This window comes from Pogonomyrmex barbatus, unplaced genomic scaffold (genome assembly GCF_055798465.1).
Source record: "Pogonomyrmex barbatus isolate J1 unplaced genomic scaffold, ASM5579846v1 scaffold9, whole genome shotgun sequence".
Classification (NCBI taxonomy): Eukaryota; Metazoa; Arthropoda; class Insecta; order Hymenoptera; family Formicidae; genus Pogonomyrmex; species Pogonomyrmex barbatus.
This window is the reverse complement of record NW_028297193.1, coordinates 1,218,532-1,241,791: the sequence shown is the minus strand read 5'-3', so window position 1 is coordinate 1,241,791 and position 23,260 is coordinate 1,218,532. Positions and strand designations below refer to the sequence as shown.

Here is a 23,260-nt window from a genome sequence, read left to right as displayed (position 1 = left end):
CCGTCACTCGAGATTTCTCATCTTCCACCTGTTAATGACCTGTCATCGATTTCAATCTCATTTCCCTACCCTCCATCCCACTCCCCACATTCTCGTTCAGGTGCATCGCACACACGGCTGCCGAGCAAGCTCGGCTGAAGAGCCGAGCGCATATGAACTCGTACTGGTCCATTACACGCGGACGAAGAACAGGAAACGATTTCACGCAACGACGCTTGCGGTTAGAGGGACACTCGTTCGTTATATTCGTTCCCAGAAAATTGGGAAAAAAGATACGGCATTATACGCAGAAGGAGCTTTCCTCGATAAGCCAGTTCGGTCGACAACTCGACTATGGAATTACAGATTATCGCTTCAGAAAATTACTCTCGACATTGACAGTCTTCGTAGAACTTCGGCTTTGGTTTCTCCGCGCTCGTTTGCCGCGAATATTATGACTTTAGCGAGGCGTTAAAAAAAAAAAAATCCGATGAGCAGAGCTTTTTCGCGAGGACGATACCAAGAACTGCTGTTTAGTCTGTTATGCCACTGTCGAAGACCGCGCTTCTCAAAGAGATATACGTGTCGAATTCAAAAGAGTTAATAATAAACGCGGTGCGCACCAAACGCACCGGAAAAACCGACTAGGCGTTCCTTTCTTTGCCACGCGAATATCTGCGTTATAAACCGATGTATCTATCTTTATGTAATCGAACCAGCGCTTCCGAAAGTTCAAAGATCACTCGCTGAAAAAAAATTTTTTCAATCGCATCGCGAATTTTTTTCGTTACGCGACTGACTGAATAAGTCTGTTCTTTTTAGCTAAACTTCATCGCACAGTTCATCTTTCCTCTTCTTCTCCTCACGTTGGAGAAAAAAGTGAAAAGCCAAACGGTGCAACGAGTCAAGCTAAAAAGAACAGTCCTATTGTTATACTACTCAAATATCCGCGTTGGTTGCCGAAAGTCGTATGTCGAAAGTCGAGAGATTGGCGAGGCCGGATTTAGGAAGTGATTACTCACGTTGGAATTTACTCGGCCGGAAAACAATGTTCTAAATTTACGCGACGTGTTACGATTTCCTCGTTGACTACCGTCGCAACCGGAGTCACCATCGGTCGCGCGTGTTACGATTCTAGTTATGTTTATAAGATTGGATCACACTTTTCTAGAAAAATAAACAAGATAAATAATAGCGTTTTATTTCTCAGTCTTATATCCCATTGTAAATTTTATTTACAAAGAACTCACGGTTTGAATTTTATTGAAATATTTAACATAAAAATATACAGAACAAATAGAGGTCGGGTGACATTTTACCGCGGGCCTTCCGCCTGTCGTTAAAAAAATAAAAATCAGAGGAAACGCCGATGAATAACGGGACTAACATTCTCGGGAAGAGCCGCGAGACAATTCATGGTTTTCGGTCGATGACAACTGAGAAGATTCTTCTGACAGTGTTTCGACGAAAGATCTTCCTTCGTTTCGTTCTCCACACTTTTTCAAATTGATGATTCTATTGCGAATAAATCTGTCACGTATATCTTTCAGCATTTCAAAAATTATTCTCAATAATGTACGATAATAAAATAATCTTCCACGAGATCTTTTTTGTGTTAAAAAACGATTATCTATCGTCAGCTATATCACCGTTTTTTTTTTTTTTTTCAGCTATAACTGACATCGTACAAACATTGACACAGTTTTTAACTTCCATATAACTTCATATCTACTTATGAGTTTTCACTGAATCTTGAACAAACAAACGCTTCCGACGATGTCCCCGTACGCGGAATTATAACGAGCTACCTTGCTGGAAAGGATGAGAAAGCTGAGAAGATCGTGGAAAGGGAGACACCAGGCAGACGGTCGAGAAGCGAGAATAATAATTCCGTCAGCCGGCCCGTTCCACTCGCTCCCTCGCCGTGACTTCACACCTTCTTCGTGTCTCATAATTCGTCTCGTATCGCCTGCCTCGAAGAAGCGCTCCTTCCACGGTAAATCAAAAATATTCTCGAGAAGAACAGAACTCGTTCGAATTTGTACCGACATCTTTGTTTCTCTCTTTTTTTTATGCGATTTCCAAGTGACTAAAAATATCTCTTTACGAGAGAAAGACGCATTCTCCCGCGTTAGTCCGCGACATAAATTGCAGTTGTAAGTTTACCAGGCGTAGCTTCGATGCACGAGTTAACCAGCCAGTGCGCGATACGCATTCCGCGGGCGCGTGCGTGCAGTTCGCATCTCTCTCTCTCTCTCTCTCTCTTTCTTTCTCCTTTGCGTTACCAGCGCTACTATTTATACGTACGAGCGGCTAATTCGTTTCCCCCGCGTTCATTTCCGAGCCAGAGAGAAGAGGCCCCGCGAGCGACGGCAGGACGAGGATTTAAGGTGTTTTCAATCAATGACAGAGCGAGCCGAGGCGCGAGGCTGAACTTGACAGCGAGAGAAGCAGCGTTCTATCATACGCTCGCATCTACCGACACGTACTAATTAGCCGGATTAATCCGCCGTGAATAACGATCTGTCCTCTCGTACGAGAGGGCAAAACAAACGCGATTTAAGATACGGATCTCGCGACGAAGGGGCGGCGCGCTCGAAGAAAAAAAAACTCACGATCGATATCCATCGAAGGAGAGGCACGATCGATCGCTAGATTCTTGAACCCAGCGCGCTGGGTATAAAATTACGCGCTTAATAATCTCCCTCCCCGGAGGAGAGGAACGATCGGCACATCGGTGATCCGGAGGATTTATTTTCCATGGCGCGCGAGGATAATTCACGGGGCGCGTGGATGCGATTCCGTCGTAGCCGAAAGGATCGGGAGGGATCGTCGCCCCTTTACGAGGGCACCATAAAAATTTATATTTAGAAGAACGTGACGCGACAAAGACCCTTGCTCTCTCGGCGTGTCCTAGATAAATCTGTAGGTATGATGCGTCGTGGTCGCGCGTTCGCGACCACTTAGCATTAAACTATAAAAATAAATCAATGAATCATTGCGAGGGGGAGAGAAGGAGCGAGTTACGGTGGTGTTCGCACGGGAGATGAACGAGGCCCCGACGCGACGAGTTATCTCGCGGTGCGCGGTTCATTAACGACACCGTCGATTAGGCATCGCGAGTGAAATCTCGTTTATTCGTGCGACGACAAGCCGAGGAAAATATGCGACCTAAGTACAAGTATCAGCGACATATATCACGAGGAGTTGGAGAAATTAAGGAGCGGAACGGGTACGAGACGACGCGCGTCCTTTCTACAAACGGCAAATATAATTTGGCACGGCTGACGATGGCCACGAGGCGACTTTCATTAATTCGACTGGATAATAATAGGTATCCGTGAGGTTTGCGTCGTGAGGTCGTTACGATTAGGCGAGTCATCGTGGCTTTCTATAAATAACGGGCGGAGACAGACATCGCTAGGGGGTGGGAAAGGGAGACGCGCAAGACGGAGAGACGGAAAGAGAGAAGGGAGGAGAGTAATCTCGATTTCACCACCGTCGCCGTTACGGTGCGTCGACGAGTGTCTCGGGGGAAACGAAAAGGTGGTTGACGTTCGGATAACACATGTCCCGAATGTGTTCCGGACACGCTGGTACGAGGGAACGAAAGAAAAATAGGGGCGGTCTGTAGCAAGATGGTGGCCGTAGATCGTTCGAAATTACCTGCGAGGTAAGGCGATTCACGCGATCGCTCCGATACGGCACGGAGGTTTTCCTCCGTGAAACGCATTCTTTCGCGTTCGACGTTCCAAATTATTCTTCCCTTCTACCTTTCATCTGCATTTTATCTATCTTTCCTTATAATTCTAGGGCATGTGGAAGAGTCGCATCGCTACGCAGCTACGATTAATTACCAATAGTTCGAGCGGTATCTGAACCCATGGAAAAAAAAAAAAAAAAAAAAAATAGAGGAATTCTCGGTCTCTTCGCGCGGCGTGTCTCGGAATGGCGCGAAAAACCGCATCGCACGCACGTGTGCGCACGCGGAGCGGCGCACGCACGATGCGACGACGCGACGCAATGCGATGCAACGACGAAGCGCGGGAGCGGGGGGAGGATAGGAGAAGAGAGGAGAGGAGAGAGAGATGGAGGAGGCGCGCGCGCGCGGAGGAGACGCGCGGCGTTAGAAAGGGAGCGAGAGGGAAGGTACCGTCAGAATGGTGTGGTGGGGCTCGGAGTTTCGCCGACGATCTCGGCGGCACTCCGTCGTAGTGGGGAAGACTAACCCACGAGGGGTTGCGGAGGGAACGAGCGTGGACGAGCGGTTATTTCAAGCGACGACTCTTCTGGCACTTCGCCCCGAGCTTTCCTCGTGCACGTCCTCCTCTCGGAGTAGCGCTGCCACGAGTGCCGTCAGTGTCGCGACGTCGAAGCCTCGAGGAGACCGAGACTTAGACAGAGAAAGAGAAAGAGAGAGAGAGAGAGAGAAAACAGGCAATCAGAGAGCACAGGAGCCGTGCGCGTCGAAATAAAAAATAATAACAAGTCGCCGATCGATCGATCGATCGATCGATCGATCAGTTAAACGAGTTTGTTAACCGATAATCTCGAGCCAGTATCGGTGACACAGTGACAAGAGTCTTCCGAGGGTGATAGTCACGGTGTCAGTGTGTGGATGGACCGTTTTGTGTTTCGGTGAGACGATTAAGAGACACGCGAGAACGAGAAAACAGTCGCGGGTTAAGACAAATTTTCGAGGAACTCTCTCTCTCGTCTTCGGGAGAGCCAAAGGATGAAACGCGCGTGGAAAAGAGGAGCAAAGGAGGATCTGTAACGACGACGCGCCGCTGTCCGACGCGTCGGCCTGAAATAACAGCGGGAATGCGTGCACAGTGAATCAGCTCTCGTTCGTTCCTCAGCGGACGCGAATCTTCTCTCGGCGGTGACTCCGGCACACGCACTTCTTCTCGCCACCCCTCCTCCCTCTCTCGCGTGCTCAACCCTTTCTCGGTCGAGTGCGGTGCGTCGCGTCGGTGCGTGGCTCGCGATCGGCGCCGGTGCTCGGCAAGGGTGAGAAAGAGAGAACTGAGGTTCCTGAGAGCGGATTGAGAAAAGCCAGAAACGCCAGAAGCGTCGCAGACGGAGAAGTCGGAGCGGGGGAGGGACGAAGGGAGTTTTCGAGACGCCGCCGAAGGAGTTTTCTCGGAAAGGAGATCGCGAGCATCGCAACACAGTGAGTATACTCCCGCCCGCTCTTTCACCGTTGCAGATAGAGATAGATAGGCGCGAAAACGTAGGCGGATCGTCAGAAATTCGCGAGGCCAAGTTATACCACCTCGTGCCCGACGAAAATTTATCACGTGAGAAATTCGTAGTTTACTAAAACGCCACGCCGAATCTGTTTGGCCACAAATTGCCACTCGTTTTTCTAGCGATCGCCGTTCCTAGAAAAGCCATGAGTCATTTTCAACTCGACAAAGTCGAAGCAGCAATAAAACAACGCCAACGACGAATTCTTCATATATATATATATATATATATATATATATATATATATATATCTGCGTAATCAATTGAATGAATTAACGTGACGGAGAATAATAAACGTGATTGACTCAACGATGAAAACATATTATGTATAGAGGAGAGTGCGTCGTGCAAGCACACGTAGGTACATCGCGGAAACGCGTATGCGTGATCGGAAGTAGCCAGAGAACGCGGGGCGATGATGCGTACGATCTATCGATAGATTGCGGGGCTTTGCTCGCACGCGTGCATGCGAGCGGGAAGACATCGTTCGGGAATGCAACTTTAATTGGTATTGCCTCGTTGCTCGATTAAAGCGGACTCGTGCCATTTATTTCCCGATGCGTCCGATCGCGTCTCGCAAGAGGTACGCGGACCGCACGCACGTCTCCACGTGGAAAATTTCTAACTTATAAGTGTCTTCTTTCCGATAATATTGAACAAATATATTGGGTATTTATTTTAGGCTTTTTTGTCAAACATTCTTTCTTAATGATATTCTTAATATCTTCGATAATGAAGTATATTTTAAGTATACCGCGGAGATATACAGACTCGACGCAAATGACGCCATCAAGATAAGCTCGCTGACCAAATAATTAAACAATTCTTTGAACTTTAATCTTGAAGACAGAACGACGTTTTAATCCCTGTCCCTTCTCGTTTTTCATTTTATTTTATTTCTCGTTCCCTCTCCTTCGTACCGCCATTGATAATGAGAGAGCACGCGCAGGTAACGATTAAGAAACTCGGCAAGGCGATCGGTGTAATTGATCGGCTAATTAATTTGGAGCGAAAAAGAGATTCTATCGCGATAAGGCCAATTTCTCTCCGTGACCCTCGTCGTGTTCCGAAGGTGCGGCTAAATCGTAGAGGTAACGTTGAATAAAAGTCGACTTTTATACACTAGCTAAAGAGCAAAGCTATTAATTCGACGCACTCTTTACCCGTGCGAGACGTGGCAAAGTTTACCCCCTGCACGTCCCTCGGCCAGGCCAGGCGGCTTATTTAGCAGGCGGGAGAAAGGGGAAGTAATTTATTCCGGCTTTACTTAATCTCTTCCCTCGCGTGTCTCGTCGACTCGGCCGAGTCTTCTTTAATCCAAATTCCAGATCGAGAAAGGGAGCGTTCGCGCGAGCGCATGGACAAGCGACAAAGAGGGGAAAGAGAGAGAGATCTAGAAAACGCGCGCCTGCGTCGAGATCCCTCGACGATGAATCAGATTATCGTCGGGAGTAAATCGCCGCGGCAACTCCGCGCGATCATTTGCCGCGCTACGTTTTTGGCTACGACACGCTAAACGATTTCGTAAAGTAATGGCGTTTCGGAGCACTTAATCCCCCGTTAAGTCTCCGTAAGTTGGCGCCGTCGTGGAACGAAATGCTCGAATTTCGGGTCCCCTCGAAGATGCTTTCCCTCCTCTCCCCCCGCCCCTTGACTCGGCACGAAAATAATCGCGCCTCAGCGTGGCACTTTTTCCTGAATTATAATATAAACAATCGATGTGAATTATAATATAAACAATCGAGCGACACGCCGATTGTTGGAGTGGAGTGGAAGTGCCGCAAGATCGTCCCGAACGAATCATAAAGCAAGTAACAGTGTTCGCTTCCGGTGTTTACACAAGTAAAACGCCACGAGCAGATTCGCGCGCAAACGATAATATACACGCTCTAAATGAATTACACGCGCGTTTCTTTGCCTCCCGTATTGTCCACGATCGCGTGGCTCGCATGAGTCTTCGCGCATCCGGTGATATCCAGGCTGTGTCTTGCGAAATTGCTGATTAACATCTCTAAACGTCCGAGACAAGACACCGACAGTCCGTTTCACCAAACATTAAACAGGGTCGATTTTACGCGATTGTTTAGCATAGAATTTAATCTTAAAAACTCTGAAATCGAACTTCTAAATATTCTGAATTTAAATATCCTTTCACTTAAAAACGGATTGAATAGATTTAACGTGCTCTTAACGTTCGTTTAAGCGCTTCTCTAAAGCTAAGTAAGCATGACTTGGATATTATTCGTGTAAAAAGTCAAAGTTCTGACTGGCGTTTTTTTTGTAAATGTCCTCGAATGGCAAGATCCCCGCAACATATGTACAATGTGGCGCATTGTATGCCATTTTCCTCGGCCCTTCGTCCTTTCGATTCTCTCTCGCTCACTCTTTCTCGTATAGGAACATGTCAAAGTATCCGCGAAGGATTTATTTCATGAATGCGAAACGAGAGAAGAAGACGAGAGATGTCGGACAGAGAGAGAGAAAGAGAGAGAGAGAGAGAGAGAGAGAGAGAGAGAGAGAGAGAAAGGACGACCGAGGTGGACGATCGAGGTAGGAGGTAGGATTGAAGTTGCAAGTAAGCTCGTAAGAAGCGAGCTACGATTTATTTGACACATCGCGCCGACCGCGGGCGAGCTAGAGTGGTTTATTTTATAAGACCAGATTGCTGGCCTCGCTCCGCCGGAATAGAATAATGAACGTTTCTCTCCATCCTTCGTAGTACAACCTCCTCCTTCTCCTCCTACTCCGTCCAAGCGCGGAATCCTCCCCCCCCCCTCCCCGCTCTCTTCAGTCTTCCTCACGAAAGTCGAGTGTCGTTCAAGAACGCTCCTCGTATTGGATCACGCCGTGATGATCACGGCTCCCTTTCTCGTCGGGCGAGATTAAAACACAATTTTTTTTTTTTTTTTTTTTCATCAAGCGTAACGCGCGGCAGACGTGAGTACATTCGTGAGTTCCACGCGATTCGGTGGCCTTGTTATTTTCGCAATACAGATTTCTTTTATCTCCAGCCCAAATCGCCCTCGCGATTTTTTGTAGATCTCTGTGTCTGGAGCGTACTCGGTCGGAAAACTAATTCAGAACGGGTACCAGACCGTTTTACGACCGGTTTCTTACTCGCGACCGCCGTATCTTATTGATCGTGCGTTCATCGCGCGATCAAATTAACGATAATGCCCGTTAAAAGCGAGTTACACAGTTAATCCTTGGCGCACGGAGCGTACCGCTAAAGCGCTTGGTAATCGCAACGAAGAAGAGAGAGAGAGAGAGAGAGAGAGAGAGAGAGAGAGAGAGAGAGAGAGAGAGAGAGAGAGAGAGAGAGAGAGAGAGAGAGAGAGAGAGAGAGAGAGAGAGAGAGACGGTACCCAATTACATTCGACGAGGGGAATTTCAAATAAGAACTTACCGGTCATGGAGCGATGACTCTCTTTTGGCGCCGTCCATCGTCCCGTCGTAAGATCGCCGAAGCGCGAGAGTTCTCATATCAGGACATGACGTGTATTTTACTTTCTTACTCTGTACCAACTTCGTGTAGAAATCCTGAAAGCAAAAAGCCTGCGGTTAAAGCTTACAGATTATTATTATTATTATTGATATATTTAATCATTAACGCTTCAATTAATTAAATCCTACCGATTGATCGTCGCGATACGAGGAGTATAAGAGAGATTAACGCATTGTGTTTTATTATTAATGATACATGCAGCATTGAATTCTTGATGTCCGATAGAAGAACACGATGGAAATGTAAAACAGATGATTGCGCGTACCATGTGCGTCCGTCCGACTACGTCACGCATATAAATATTGCTTTTTGACGAGTTAATATTTTCTCATCCGACTTTTCGACGCGCACCGTGACACTGCGATATTTGCGATCGCTACTGATGTACTGGCGTTGCTACGAAATTTATTAATAACCGCCAGACACAGGCGCGTACGTATTTATATATTTACGAAGGCAGGCACTGCCTCCGAAATGGATTCCGAGAAGAAAAACTCTGCCTACGCGCGGCTTCACGCCGATTAAACAAAACGCGCGGGATGCGCTTGCGCATTACAAAGTTTTTGCAATAAAACGCGGATATGGAGAATGTTAGAGTGGCGTGTGCAATAAGTATAAATCATGCTGACGGCTCGTGTCAAAACCGTGGGCCATCGATGCTTGTCGTTATACGAGGCACGGTATTGCGAAAACTCTCTCTATTAACGAGAATGAAGCGATGATCGAGCCCGACGTCTACGCGGAATCACGATTCCGAGATGATAAATCGCGCACGCGAGTCCATTAAGACTGTCCTCCTTAGGAGCTTCTGAGACTTCACGCGGATCGCGCAGAGATTCCGATAGACTTCTGTTTTTCTCCGCATTACGCGTTTAAAAAATAAATGCGCCTATCACCCGCCTATGTCCCAAGCGTATAAAAGCAGGATTTCTCAAGGCTGAGCGAAATTTTCTCCGCAACGAATCCGAACGCGTCCGGACTTGAAATTAGCATCGAAATATCCGCCTAGCCGCCGAACCGAAGACGATATTATTCCGAGTGCGTCCGTTCCGGTCGAAGTTGGGCGACTGCGAAATCGAATTGTCAGGAGTGGCGCGTAAATTCGTCACATTCGCTCGCGGTTACGCGCTTAAACCGACCGCTAATCTTTCTAAAGCCGCCGCCGCCGTCGCCGCAGCCGCCTCTCGCAATCGCCATCGGCCGCGAGATCGTCCCGATGTTTGCATACATTTCCACCTTCAGCAATCGCGTCTAACATTTCACACTTTCAACCCACGCTCGCTTCCAGCCATTCGACGTTTTTGGTGACACGCAGCGGATATCTAACGGAGCCATTTATTCTAAACTGGCCGACGTTGCGATCCCGAGAATATTTCACACTTTGAGTATCAAGCTTGACAATTACGAGGAAACGCGAGGAAATTTAAAATTTTCACATTTATTGCGCATGAATTGCTAATACAACATAGCAATTGCGAGTCATTTCAATGCTGATGGAAATTGATAACGGATAATTCCATATAAATTGGAGATGAAATAAAATAATGAAATTTCAGATATAAAAATAAGAATATGCGTATATGCATTACTTCCATACAATTCAGCATACAATTCAGCTTGGAAGGAAGCGCGATAACAATGTAACTTTAATATACACTTATTACGCGTGAACAGTAAGATATATATCGTAAATAAATTTTGCGCCGTCATAATTACATACAAGTCAATATTTGTGACAGCTAAATGGTATATGAAAAGTAATAGATGAGACTGATTGCCGCTACACATTACTGATTTATCTGTTCGAATCTGAATTCACTAATTACTACATTCGCCGCACGTAATGTTTCGTGTAAGACAAAACGCGAATAATGATTTTATTCGTAACATTGAATAATATATCGTATAATGGCAAAAGAATAAACCAGAATATAGAACCTAATGAGTCATCATCACCGCAATTCTCGAAGAAAAGTCACGATTCACGATACTCGAGGGATCGTATCGCCTTTTATTAAAAAAAAATCACAAGAACGAGAATAAGAGAGAATCTTAATAGGAATACGTACCAATCTGATGCTTATTAATACTTGTGTTAATTAAATTAATTAATTTTTTAGAACGCAAAGATAAATAAGGATTATTTCGCCGCCGGAAGATCAAAAGATAGAAAAGAATAATCGTTCCACGTGCACGAAATCACAGCTGTACATAAATACGCGACCGGATACAGCGGAGTACCGACAACAACGCGGCAAAATCCAGAATATCGAGACTTGCACTTCCGCTCGCCTGGCAGGTAGTTGTCCGAGGCGTCTTCTCTCCTCCTCGCTCCTTTCAACGGAGTGCGATGGAAGACAGAAGATGGCAGAGGCGCGTACAAGGGTTTCGCTAACGAGAGACGAGAATTATACACGGAATCGAATGAAGAAACTGTTACGACGCAACAGGTTATTTGTTCAACGCGGTTACATCGCAGCACCGCTCGCTAGGTGGTTCAGAGAACGGACGGACGGACGGACGGACGGACAAGAGGGGGAGGATGAGAAAAAGAGCGAGACAGAGCTCCTCTCGATACTTTTCATCGACAGGTGGATCCTGTCGGGTTTACGCACCGGCTGCGCACGAGACGCGTGCCGCGGTGACGATTCGACGATAGCTCGACCGCCCTCTTCTTCTTCCTTATGTTCTCCGACCTAATCGCCGGTCTTAACGCTCCCCCGATTACGCAGGCTGAATACCGTAAATCAACAAAAACCGCCGTAAAACAATCGCGGAAATGTGCGACGACGGTAATGACCGTAACCGTAACTGATCACGCAATTATTCTGATTGTCGCGAGAAGATTTGGCGAGAGAATAAATCTCAGAGTTTTGCTTCGTGCGATCGTAGTTATATAATATATTCGATTCATCGTCGATTATCGTTAATTTTTCGTTCGGAGAAATGACTGGAGGTCCGAAACCTCCAATAATTCTTCGTTGTGTTCGCTTTAACGAGCGCACGTCGTAAAATCTATTCTGGCCATTATTCAAAGGACATTTACTCGCGGATGCGCGATAAATCGTGGAACCTTTGTCAGCGGCGAGGACGGCGGCGGCGACGGAGGTGCACGGAGGGCGGGGAGGAAAGCAGGCCTTATGCACCTACTCACGGGGGCTGATAATGCGAGTCCCTAATAGGTTGACCACATAATAATACCAGCCGTGCGGCTGCGGAGTGCCGCGATTAAGAGAGCGGACGGCTCTCCGGTCCCACGTCCCGTTTTCTTCGAGCCTTAAGTGGTCGCGTGAAAAAGAGCTAGGTAGCATTTAGGATTAAGCGTAAGAAGATTGAGCAGCTGAAAATTGAGATAGAAAGACGTTCAGATAGAAGACGAGATGACGAAACGCTCACATGGAATCAATTAGTATAATTATATTAATTTACGTAAATATAATTATTATGTACAGAGATCTGTCGATTAATTTATGCGGCCTTTCGGAAAACGAATGTTTTGTAATTTTTGTAACGAATTGGTCGCGACGACCGTCGTCGAACGTTGTAACGAGAGAGCGCAATTCCGAAGGTTCCGACGAATCTCAAAGAAAAGAAAAGGGCTCATCAATCTCTGGACCTTGTTGCGCTTGTTCCGCCAATTACGTTACGACAATACGACGTGGTTCGCGGACGGTAAACAAAAGGGTCTGCACCGAGTTCGCCGCAATGCTTCCTAGAATGCATCACGAAGGGAGCGCGACTAAAAGCAATTTGAGTTAAGAAGAAGACATCTGCGAGCTCGACATGAAGTCTTCGCCGGGCGTCCGTTGTTTGAACGAATGTTTATTTTCAAAAGTTTATTACGACCCACGCGTGTGCCTTTATGAGCTTACCGAGGCTCGAGTCTTAGAAATTATAGGTTTGTCTAGTGTATTATTTTATACCCGTCACGTGTTCACGCGCCAATTTTCGTATTCAGTTAGTTCAGTTACACGAAGCCGAGCATTATGATGATAATTTCGTATACAACAAACACGATCGCAATCGCGCCGATCATTAAACCGATTAAGATATTAATTTATGCGATGTAAAACCGTTCGCGATTTGCCGTGGAAACAATGTGATGCACCCCTTCGCGCAATGTTTCCTACAGCGATAAAACGCGTAACGCCATTAATCATCATTACAGGACGTAATGATCGTCGATGGAAGTCGCTGCCACGAAATAATGAGACCGTTCTGCTCCGGAGATCGTGCCTTACCTAATCTCGATTGGCCATCGAGTAACACGGCACGACTACCAGATTTTTCTTCCTAAACGAGAATCTCCGTGTCCGCGGCTTAGAGACGTGAGATTTTATCGGCGGCGAGCCTAGCCCGAGAGGGTCTGGATCGTGTCACGAACGCGTTATGCCTCTTCCCTTCAATCCCTTCGGGGTGGTATGCGCGAGGGATTATTGCCCGCGATGCCACCGCGATGCGAACCGTTGATCGACGAACGCGATTGGTAAAAGCCGTACAACGCTCCCGATGGCAACCAACGGTATTCGCGTTCTATCCGTTCCGAGAATCTCTTGGAAAAAAAAAAAAAAAAAAAAAAACTTCCATTATATTAATCATCATCAAGATGATTACCCAAAGACATTGATAGTAATTCCAATAATTTGCCAACAATCAACGTCCCCTCTTATCGGCGCTGTATTGTTACAAATGCATCTTTTATTATGTTAATTGCACGGGTTATGTAAGCCGCTGCCAAGGGGCCTCCGATTAAGGCCGGTAAGCGCAACGCTTTTTTGCGATTGGGCGATATCCATCAAACGGAAATTACAGCTTTATATGCTGCAACGGGCGCGGAAATAAAACAGAAAAACCGACATCCTCGCGCGCTCGAGGTGTTGTTCGACCGCGCGTACGAAACGAACGCGCAATCTTTTCTAATTATCTCGTTCCACAAGCAGGGATTGTGAATCGCAATCGCATATGCTAATGGATACAGGGGAAACGTAACGATGTTAACCAGGTTTTTACGTCGCTGCCGGACAACCCTTCGGGCATCTTCGCGCAAAGACTTACAAGCAAGGCAACGAAACTCGCCCCGGGCGATTGTCAGCCGACGTCATCGACGTGTAACACGTCTGCCTATATTAATGATGACTAGAGAATTTCTTAATTATCGTCCTGGCACATCATGTCGTAAATGAAAAACAACATGAGGAACAACTCAACGAGAGAAAGTCAATACAAATTTCACGCTTCGCGCGCTATAAATCCATAAATCCAGCCATGTGAATATAAATTTTCAATCCTGCGAGAGAGATCTTGAGATAATTATCTCGCGCGGATTTGCGACTTTGTCGCTTGCGAATGTACGAGGACGCACGATTCACGGCGATACGAGCGAGGGACTTGGTTCAGTGGGACTGATTTTAATTTAACATCCCGACTTAATCGCGACTCGACGTCTCTCGTTACATCGCGTGACTACCGAATCCGCCTGCTCGCGCGTGTATACCCGCTTATCTCGACGTATCGTCGGCGTGTCTCGAGCCGCCACCGAGAGAACAGTCATATCCGTGTGGAACCGCATCCTCGTGCACGCTCCGTATTTACTCATTCAAGAGAGAAACCAGTTTTCGTCGCGCCGCGGTGGTCCCGGCCGTCCGGCAAAACGCGCGCGACGAGATAAATAAAGTCTCGTTACGAAAAAAGGCAACCTGTCCCCTTTCGCGCGCGAAAGCGTGGCGGAATTTCAGGTTGATTTCTACCGATTTCCGATCGAAAATAAAATACGAATGCGCGCGCAAATCGAGGACGATCGCGGACCGTCCGCGTCGCGACAAAAAATCCGCCGAGATCAAATATTAAAAAAAAAAAAAAAAAAAAGAAGAAAAAAAAAGAAGAAGAAGAGCGAGCACTGATTTTTATTCTCGAGATTACTTCGCGATCGTCCAGCGTCGCTCCTGAGAAGGACGTGAATTGATTTACGCAATAATAGTCCCCTCACCCCGAATACTTACGACGCAACGGCGGCGTAATACGGCCAATCTTGCGTCCGCCTTGACACCACTAACATTCGTCAAAAATAACTCACGACCGTCCACAATTAAACGAGAGCGTATTCCCCGACCTTCGACGATGCGCGCCGGATTGATTCACGATTCGTACAAGTATACAAGACAGACCGGCCATTCATCGCTCCGGCGGTCTATTATTATCGCGCAAATTACGAATTTTTTATCGTGGCGTGAGGCATTTCACTCGCTCTCGATTATCTCAGCAAAGCTATGGGGAATTAAACAAAAAAAAAAAATAAATAACGCCTTGATAATGGAATAAATTGGAGCAATGACGTATCTACGGATTCTAAATAATCCGCGGGAAAACAAGGGCCTATTTTGTGATGAAAATAATTTGGCGCCTGAGCGCTGCCGCGAAGCGAATCAAGATTTATCGATTCGCCTGCGGGTACGTGCCATTTCCATTGGCTGAGAGCGAACGAGGCACGTCGACAGCCAAAACATTTCTGAAATAGATCGCACGTCGTAATACGTATACATCTCTCTATACAGGCCATATTTACCGTAGAGCAAAACCCTCCAGAGGGAAACTTGGAGGGAAACGTAACTGCTTCTCGCGGTTCGCCAAACACGAATTTTCACGTTAACGTTTGTATTAAATTTAAAAAAGATACGTCACGCATTCTGTGAATATGTCAAATATATCCACGTTAAATTTACAATGAATATTCGAATCCGCAAATTTGAATCTATGTAAATATTATACATATGCATGTCGATCGGAAAAACCGTCGCGTCATTGATGCATTTAGATACGCGTGGTTCGCTTCGGAGTGATTTTTTCAATTTGCGAGCGGGTATTTTCCCACGGGAAAAATACGCCGCTTCCACCATGGACCACTGAATCGTATGTCTCTCGAGGCATCGCGACTGGATTCTGTCATGATGAATCGTTCATTGTGCGACGTTACGTCGAGGAGCAGTCGCTATTTGCGCGACATGTGGGCATATTCTAAACCAATCTCGATCTAATTTCATTTCTATCAATTCAAAACGAGGTGCTGAGAGCGATAACAGCGGAGGGGAGCGAACTTCTATGCGAACGAGATCAATCGAGATAATCAAAACGGGACGTCTGAAAAAAACAGCGCTGGTCTTTATGATTTTATTATACGATTAAAAATTTTGTTTAATCCCTCGCTGTGAACGATTAGATCTGATTTTCGGATTCAGCTACACGCACACATGTCTACCTCACGAGATTCCTCGGCGAGATGCGACGACAGGTAGCGCGAGAGGCTGCTTATCGATCTCGCCGTGCATTGTAAATGCGTTCACGTAATTCAGAAAAGTACGTGGCCGTTTTGTATCACGCCCTCGTCGTAGGAGGCGGCAACGGAAGTACGTCGTGATTCGCCACGACGCCGGAAGCGACGCACGTGCGTCGACGTTTTCGTAATTCATTGTTGCTTTCCCGGAATCCATTTGTGGATGGCACTGAGAACGTTTATTTCAAAGAACCCCAAAGTCCCGTGTTTACTTCGCGCCGTGCGTCAACTCAAGAGTTTCCTTACTTACAAGTTCAAAATAAAGACAGTAGTGATAATCAATTATTAAATGTATATATATATATATATATATAAAACTTATTAAAAAAAATGCAAAACTGCTTAATAAAGAGGCCACGTGTTATAATTGCGCGTAGACCGAGATTCATCTGCGCTACGATAAATCTCATTAATTTCATTCGACACGCATCGGGGAAGAGTCACGAGTGATCTCGCGATTACGCGATGCGGACACGCCGGGTCATTCACCGATTTCCACGCGTCGTTCTGTTAGGTCAAGAACGACGCCAACACGTTGCGCTAAGTCACGTTAAAGCGCGCGTGCGTATGAAGAATCGACTTCGCTTCGCACCTTTCGAATCGCCGAAGGATCCTACCGACTATGAATAATCGACCAGGCGATCGGATCGGTAATGCGATGACGCGATAAAGACCGAGTATTTTTTTCGCAAGCCAACCTTGTGGCAAGAGATCTATCTTCGCGCGACGGCGCGACGGCGGGTCTTCGCGATCGTCAGGAACGATCGTAGGATCCGAAGGTCGTTTCAGGGATGGAGATTCCCGGATCATTCGGACTCGGCAACGCGGCAATCTAATGAGGTAAAGAGCTAGGATTACGGAGCAAGAATACGGAATACCTCGTGGCTTCCGTTCTTTCTGTCTCTCGCGACCAGTGTGTTCTTCTCTCGTGTGCCTGTCTCGAGACCCCCGGGGTCAAGAGACGATTTCTCTCTTTCTCTCTCCTCATTTCGTCATCTCTCTCTCTCTCTCTCTCTCTCTCTCTCTCTCTCTCTCTCTCTCTCCTTCTCCGTCCCTCCTCGGGTTATACGTCCTCCGCCTCGTCGCACTCTCACATGTCCACCGTCGTCTGCTCAGGAAACCATCCATTACGGAGATCGGCCGGCGTATTTAGTGCTGGCAGTGCGGAGTGCGCGCGGCGGAGTACCGAATCGAGAAAAGCTGGCCGGCCGAAACGGATCGCGCCGGTACCGTAACGTATCGGGCGAGGAATCTGCGATGATCGACGACGCGGGGGGGAGTGAGGGCTCGTGGGTTGCCAAGCACGGGAGAGAATTCGCCCGAACGTGAATGCGATTTGTAAGTAGTATAGGTAGGGTTTTACGCGTTCCACGGCGCGGCGACCCGTTACGTTTCGCCACTTCGCGTACCCCCTCGACGACTCGAATCGCATTCAAATACGTGCGAGACAATAGGAGTACTTTACCACGCTACCTTCAAGAGCCAAGAGCCCGAGAGATCGACGTTTAAATTTAATTCTCTGTAAAGGGGAATAAATGCTCGCCTAACAATTTTAATTATGAGTATTTGGTGACATAATTGAGCGTGACGTATATTTACGCGACACAAGTGCACATGTACACGCATTTATACACGCACACGCATGGACACTCCCATGAACACTCTGAATCGACGACCGATTTTGATTTTCATTACCGTTACCGCTAACGGTAATTAAATCAGACACGAACGCATCGCGACAACGATGTGATTTATACGTCTTTTTTCCAGTACTTACGGGCATAAGGCACGCTCTGTGTTCCGCCAAAGCCCTCGCGATTAAAAAAGTGTTCCTAGCTCTACGACGACGAGCAGATGTTTCGAGAGGAGGAGGACGAAGGGAAGCACCCGGAGTCACAAAGATGCTTCTCCGAAACTCATGGCGGCGCCTGAGCATGTAAAATGAATTTCGAAACACGAGCGACTCGGTGTCACGGTGGCGACGATTGCAAAAAAAAAATAAAAAAAAGGAGTCCGTTTCCGCGGTCCAAGGATCCTCGAGACTCTCAATGATTCTCAACGTAATGGAATCTCTCTAAAAAGAGACCTTTCCTCAACTAAATGGCCAAATATTTGTTTTACCGTGTACATAAAAAAAAAATCTCGCGTTTATTCTCAAAATTCAATGAGCCATGAATATTACAATTAGAAATTGTAAGAGCAATGTAAATTTCAATTATTATGAATGTTTACATCTTCTTTGATATAACTGAAATCTTTGGATTTAAATATTTACAAAAATTTACACGTTTCTAATAAGTTCTTTTAGAGAGTCTTTTAAATCTTGAATCACACAAGTCTTCATTTCCACTTTTTGAAACACATCATTTCATCCTATACAATATAAGAGCGGACCGTTCTCGTTATTAAAAATCATCTTACGCACAACAAATTCCCAAGAGCGCATCGTGGATTCACACCATACGACTCGATTCTAATAAATAAATATTCCAACATCGTGCGTACAGGCTTCCCTATTCTACCGATCTCTGCGCGTCTCCTCTTCTGAAAGCATCGCACGTATCTCTTATTATTATTCACGCCGTTGGGAGTATCTTCTTTAACTTTCTTACCTTGCGCCTCATCTCCTCGTTGGGAGTATCCTTGTCGAAGATGGGCCGGCGAAGAGAAGACAGCCGAATCGAACAAATCATGAATATTCTAGTTTTTTTTCGTCCAATTCCCCGTCCTTCTCATACCTCACGCCAGGTATTTGGGGCCTGCGCACAATGCGAAGAAACAGTAATATTAAATTATAATAAATATTAAATTTTGAAAATAAAAATTAAGAATAGAGATTACACTACCATTTATTACCATTTATTACCATTACAGATTAACTTTTGACTTTTATTTCCAAAATTCAATATTTATTTCTGTTCTTAATTCTTAATAACCGTTCCTTTATTGTACGCCTTATATTTTACGCGTGTTATTTATATATTTCGAAATGAGCTCACCGTTACGAGGGTAATAAACATTGGCTCGGCCGAGGAGAGCGAGAATGATACAACACACCAGTTTCTCTGCGCAACGCCTAGCGCGTCGCGTGTTTACATGCGGCGCGAAAACAACCTGAAGCCACTGCCCCTCCCCCCTCCCGCCACTCACCCGCTTCGGTTCGCGGAAGCGTCGCACGTTTTTCGAGGCGTATCGTAATGCGCGTCACGGGGGCTTCTATCGCGGTACAACGATCACGAACGAACAAACGAGCCTGACGTAGCCAACAACTATACGCGAGAAAAGATACGCGATTGCTTCCGAGATCGAAAGCTCTTATCGATCTCTACTTCTTATGGGAACAAAGATCGAATATCGGAATCAAAAACGGCGTACCGCCGTTTTTATTCACGACGCGAAAAGATGTCCGCGTTCGGCGTCTCGGATGCCGGCGCGGTTTTATCGATAACAAGTCAATCATGAACCGCCGTGAATATCTTAATTCGCTCGGCGATCACGTCGGAGATATGTTTTATTCATTATTCGAGCTCGAGGGAACTGCGACGTACTTACACCGCAGTATTTCTCGTCCTTGCGAACGGTAAGAAAATTCAAAGATGTCCGCCCACCTGTTTTCATGCATGAAGATCGGAGACCCCGCCGGTGGCTAATACTTAATGTTCGAAGGGAACAAGCACAATCGTTTCCTCAAATGATACAATTTAGCGTGTCCTCCGTGCACACATAATACTCCGGATTGGTTCAACGCGCGATATCACAAATTATCACAAACTTTTTCCGCCGAATTAAAGCAACGCGTCGCGATTACTCGATTAATGCGCAAGAACTGGTGTCTCGCGCGGGGCGAATCGCGAACGTTCGGCTTCGTCCGATTGTCTCCGCCAATCAGCGCGCGGAACGGGATTTAAAGGGTGCGCACGATCGCGAGATAGCGTCGCTAATTATGCCGGGGTTTATGACTACGTTGGTTTATAATAAATGGTTTATAATAAACAATACCTGTTTATTACTACAAAACAACTGAAGGAATTCACATTAAAAATGTTAATTAATTAATAAAACGGTTTCTTAATTGCACGTGAATTTATTAAAAAATACTGAAATAATAAAAGAAGAAAAAAAAAAGTTTAAGAAAAACATGTAATAACATTTTTAGAGTACTTTGAATTAAATTTGATTCTTATAGCCAAATTATATTAACAAATTTGGTATGATTCGAAATTATTTTGAAACTTTTTTTTTACCATAACAGACATCGAAGTTATTAACTCACCTCGTAACCCCATGGGGTTAAAACGGATATGCCTGTTAAGCGGCTTATTTTTTGGAGTCGACATCCTTTCTGTATAGGGATAATATCTTAACCCACCACGAGAATTGCTTTTAGGACAATCCATTTCCGGTTCGCAATGAATAAAAATAAATATATAGACGTGAATATCAGAAAGAATCACGAGAGAAGATACGAACTTAAAGTCTATTTTAAATGATCCATTTAAATCAAATTTTATAACATTAGAAATGTAAATACCGATATTCAACTAGTTGAAACTAGTTGAAAATTGAGGGCGATTAATAATTGATATAAATAACATAGATAACTAAACTAAATGACTAACAAGATTTATTAATGCTGTTAATTGCATTTTATATTTACGTGTAATTCTGCTTTATTTTTCAAACGTTCATATAAAATTATAAATGAAATTTTATTCTGAAATTTGACATGAATTTTAGATCTCTCAAAGTAGATTTAATATAATTTTTTATTTGTATTTTATATTTATTCTTCATGTAATAAAAAATCTAATTTTTTCTAATTAATTCAGAAATTCAACGAATAATCAGTGATATACTAATTAAGAATCTGCTATTACAAGTTACGACTTCTAACAAAAGACGTATGTTAGATAGTTTTTAGTTAATACGCAACAATATCTTTTTCACATAAGCACATGCTTCCAGTTTATGGTTCACTCTGTTTTACGATTTATCGTCCAATTTAATGCGACGAGTATACGAGAACGAGCGCAGCCTTCCAGAAAAATGAATCTCGTGTCTCCTCAGCACTTTCTTTCTTCGGTGTCTCCTTGATGCTCTCTTGGTCCTTTTTCCTAATACGCCTCTTCTGTCTCTGTCTCCTCCTCGTCGTCTTTGATCCACGCCGACGCTAACGGCTGAACGAGCTTTTTAATGGCGAAGGTATCGAAGTGCATTCGATTAGGCGCCATTTCGAGCCAATAAAATTGTTGTTTCTATCAGTTGCGGTCGTTCATAAATTTCCACGCCTTCATTCTCCTTTATCTCGAGGGTTACTTGGCGAATTTATTTACGACTTTGCGTCTCTCTTTCTCTCTCTCTCTCTCTCTCTCTCTCTCTCTCTCTCTCTCGAGATTCCGCCGTAAATTATACTCCGTTTCAATTTTGCATATAAAATAATACTAAAATCACACTCAAATATTTGAGTTGATGGAAAAAAATAAAAGAGAAGAATCCGCCTAAAAGCGTACTCCTCGAACACTCCTGAAGGAGCTAGAAATGCGCCTTAATTTATGCATGAATGTTTAAGTGCCGCGACGATCCTCTTTCCTCGGTTGTAAGCATCCCTATCGTCGGAAATCTCGATGAGATCTATGATATCCCTATGAAGGAGTGTTCCACGACCCTCGACAAATTGAATAAAATCACTTCAACCTGTTTCATCACAGGGACCTACGGTCCGACAGATTCGACCACCCATAATTATCGTGACGTAGGTCCGGGACCTCATAGTGTCGACGGATGTCGAGGATATAATTTAAAATCTCGTCGTCGATCGATATTTTCTCCCGAATTTTAATTTTTATCGGCGTTCCACACACTGTCTCTTGTATGAAAATTTTAGCGATCACTAAATGATACTTGGACAACTAATTGAAAAACAAAGCAAAAAGGAAGAACATGTGTTGAATCGGGACAACACGATGGACAAATTAAATCTTTTATTATTAACTTTTAAAATTATGTAACTTTATTTTTTCTAAATATATATTTCAAGTGATTGACCCCATTATAAGTAAAACGATCTTTTTTTTAAAATAGAAACATAGGAACAAGAATTGGCATTGTGTTACCTGAATCGCCTTCACATACTCTCTCGTCTCGAAAACGACCTTAGGAGTTTTAATATGCTGAATGGGTTCAGCAAACTCGTGAGCTTTGTTTCGATGCCAGATTTACATTCCCGCTAATGGAATCGTTTTCGTTGGGAGAATCCCAAGCGTCCAATGCAGCGTCGTGCTTTAGATTACAGAAGAGTAACGTGCATGTGTGTGTGTGTGTGTGTGTATATATATATATATATATATATATATATATATATATATATATATGCGGCACGTACATACGTGTCAATGAAAATATGAGGCGAGAAAACATGGACACGGTTTTCGTTACGATTTCGACGAGAACCAGACGCCCTTATTCTAGGGCCGAACTCTTAGCCGAAGCCTATTATTCTTTATGAAGTATCGCAGCATAGAAAGAGAGAGAGAGAGAGAGAGAGAGAGGAAGAAGCAAAGATCAATAAAATATACTCCACTTGGCTGTTCTGAGATCGATTTATAACAGTTTGCATTCACGTGCCAATTCGAAAAGAACAAATATTTACCATGCTCAAATTATTTTATAAACCAGAGAAAGAAATGGTTTTGTTAAAAAATTTCAAAATATCGTCAGCTATAGATTTGAAAATAATTTTGTTGATCCATTAAAATAATTATGTTAGGATACGTAGGATTTAATCGCTGTCTAGAATATAAAACATTTTTACATCATGCTTAAGCAATTATTTTTTGACGACTCATCCGAAAATTATTTTCAGATATCGATCTAATCAAATTTTTAGATTCTTTCGTAAAAACCACTCTTTCCGTGCGAAAGTTTTAAAATGACAGCGATGGTTCGTGAGATACATGTAAAATGTCGTTCAGTGTAAAACTCGTTCAGGATCTGTACATTCCTCGCTTAACTTATGCAAGAACATCTTGTACCTTGCTAGAATATCGATTTTAGTCATGCATATATTTTCAACTTTCGCGTAATTTCCGCGATCGGTCGTTGACTGCAATATTCGTGGCAAAGAATGCAAAGTTTTGCGCGAAAATCGACGTAGATTTCAAGCGAATTTTGCGAAAACATAAGATGACAGTTTCTTG

General features: G+C 44.7%; 2 protein-coding genes across 4 annotated transcripts in view; one reads left to right on the top strand and one right to left on the bottom strand.

Annotated features, from left to right (window-relative positions):
- Positions 1-19,889, bottom strand: part of Ets96B (ETS variant transcription factor Ets96B) — an 81,534-nt gene extending 61,645 nt beyond the window's left edge. The window contains exons 1-3 of one of the 2 annotated variants that reach the window (XM_089084765.1): positions 19,673-19,889; positions 18,677-18,823; positions 8,639-8,772 (exon numbers count right to left, since the gene is read on the bottom strand). The gene's annotated coding sequence lies outside the window, so the exon portion shown is untranslated. Of the gene's footprint in view, positions 1-8,638; positions 8,773-8,865; positions 9,549-18,676; positions 18,824-19,672 lie in introns of those variants that run through there. The other variant, XM_089084763.1, reaches the window with a different exon arrangement.
- The window catches only part of LOC105428871 (fibroblast growth factor receptor homolog 1), a 36,742-nt gene continuing 17,656 nt past the window's right edge, over positions 4,175-23,260 (top strand). The window contains exon 1 of one of the 2 annotated variants that reach the window (XM_011641440.3): positions 4,175-5,155. The gene's annotated coding sequence lies outside the window, so the exon portion shown is untranslated. The remainder of the gene's footprint in view (positions 5,156-23,260) is intronic. The other variant, XM_011641438.3, reaches the window with a different exon arrangement.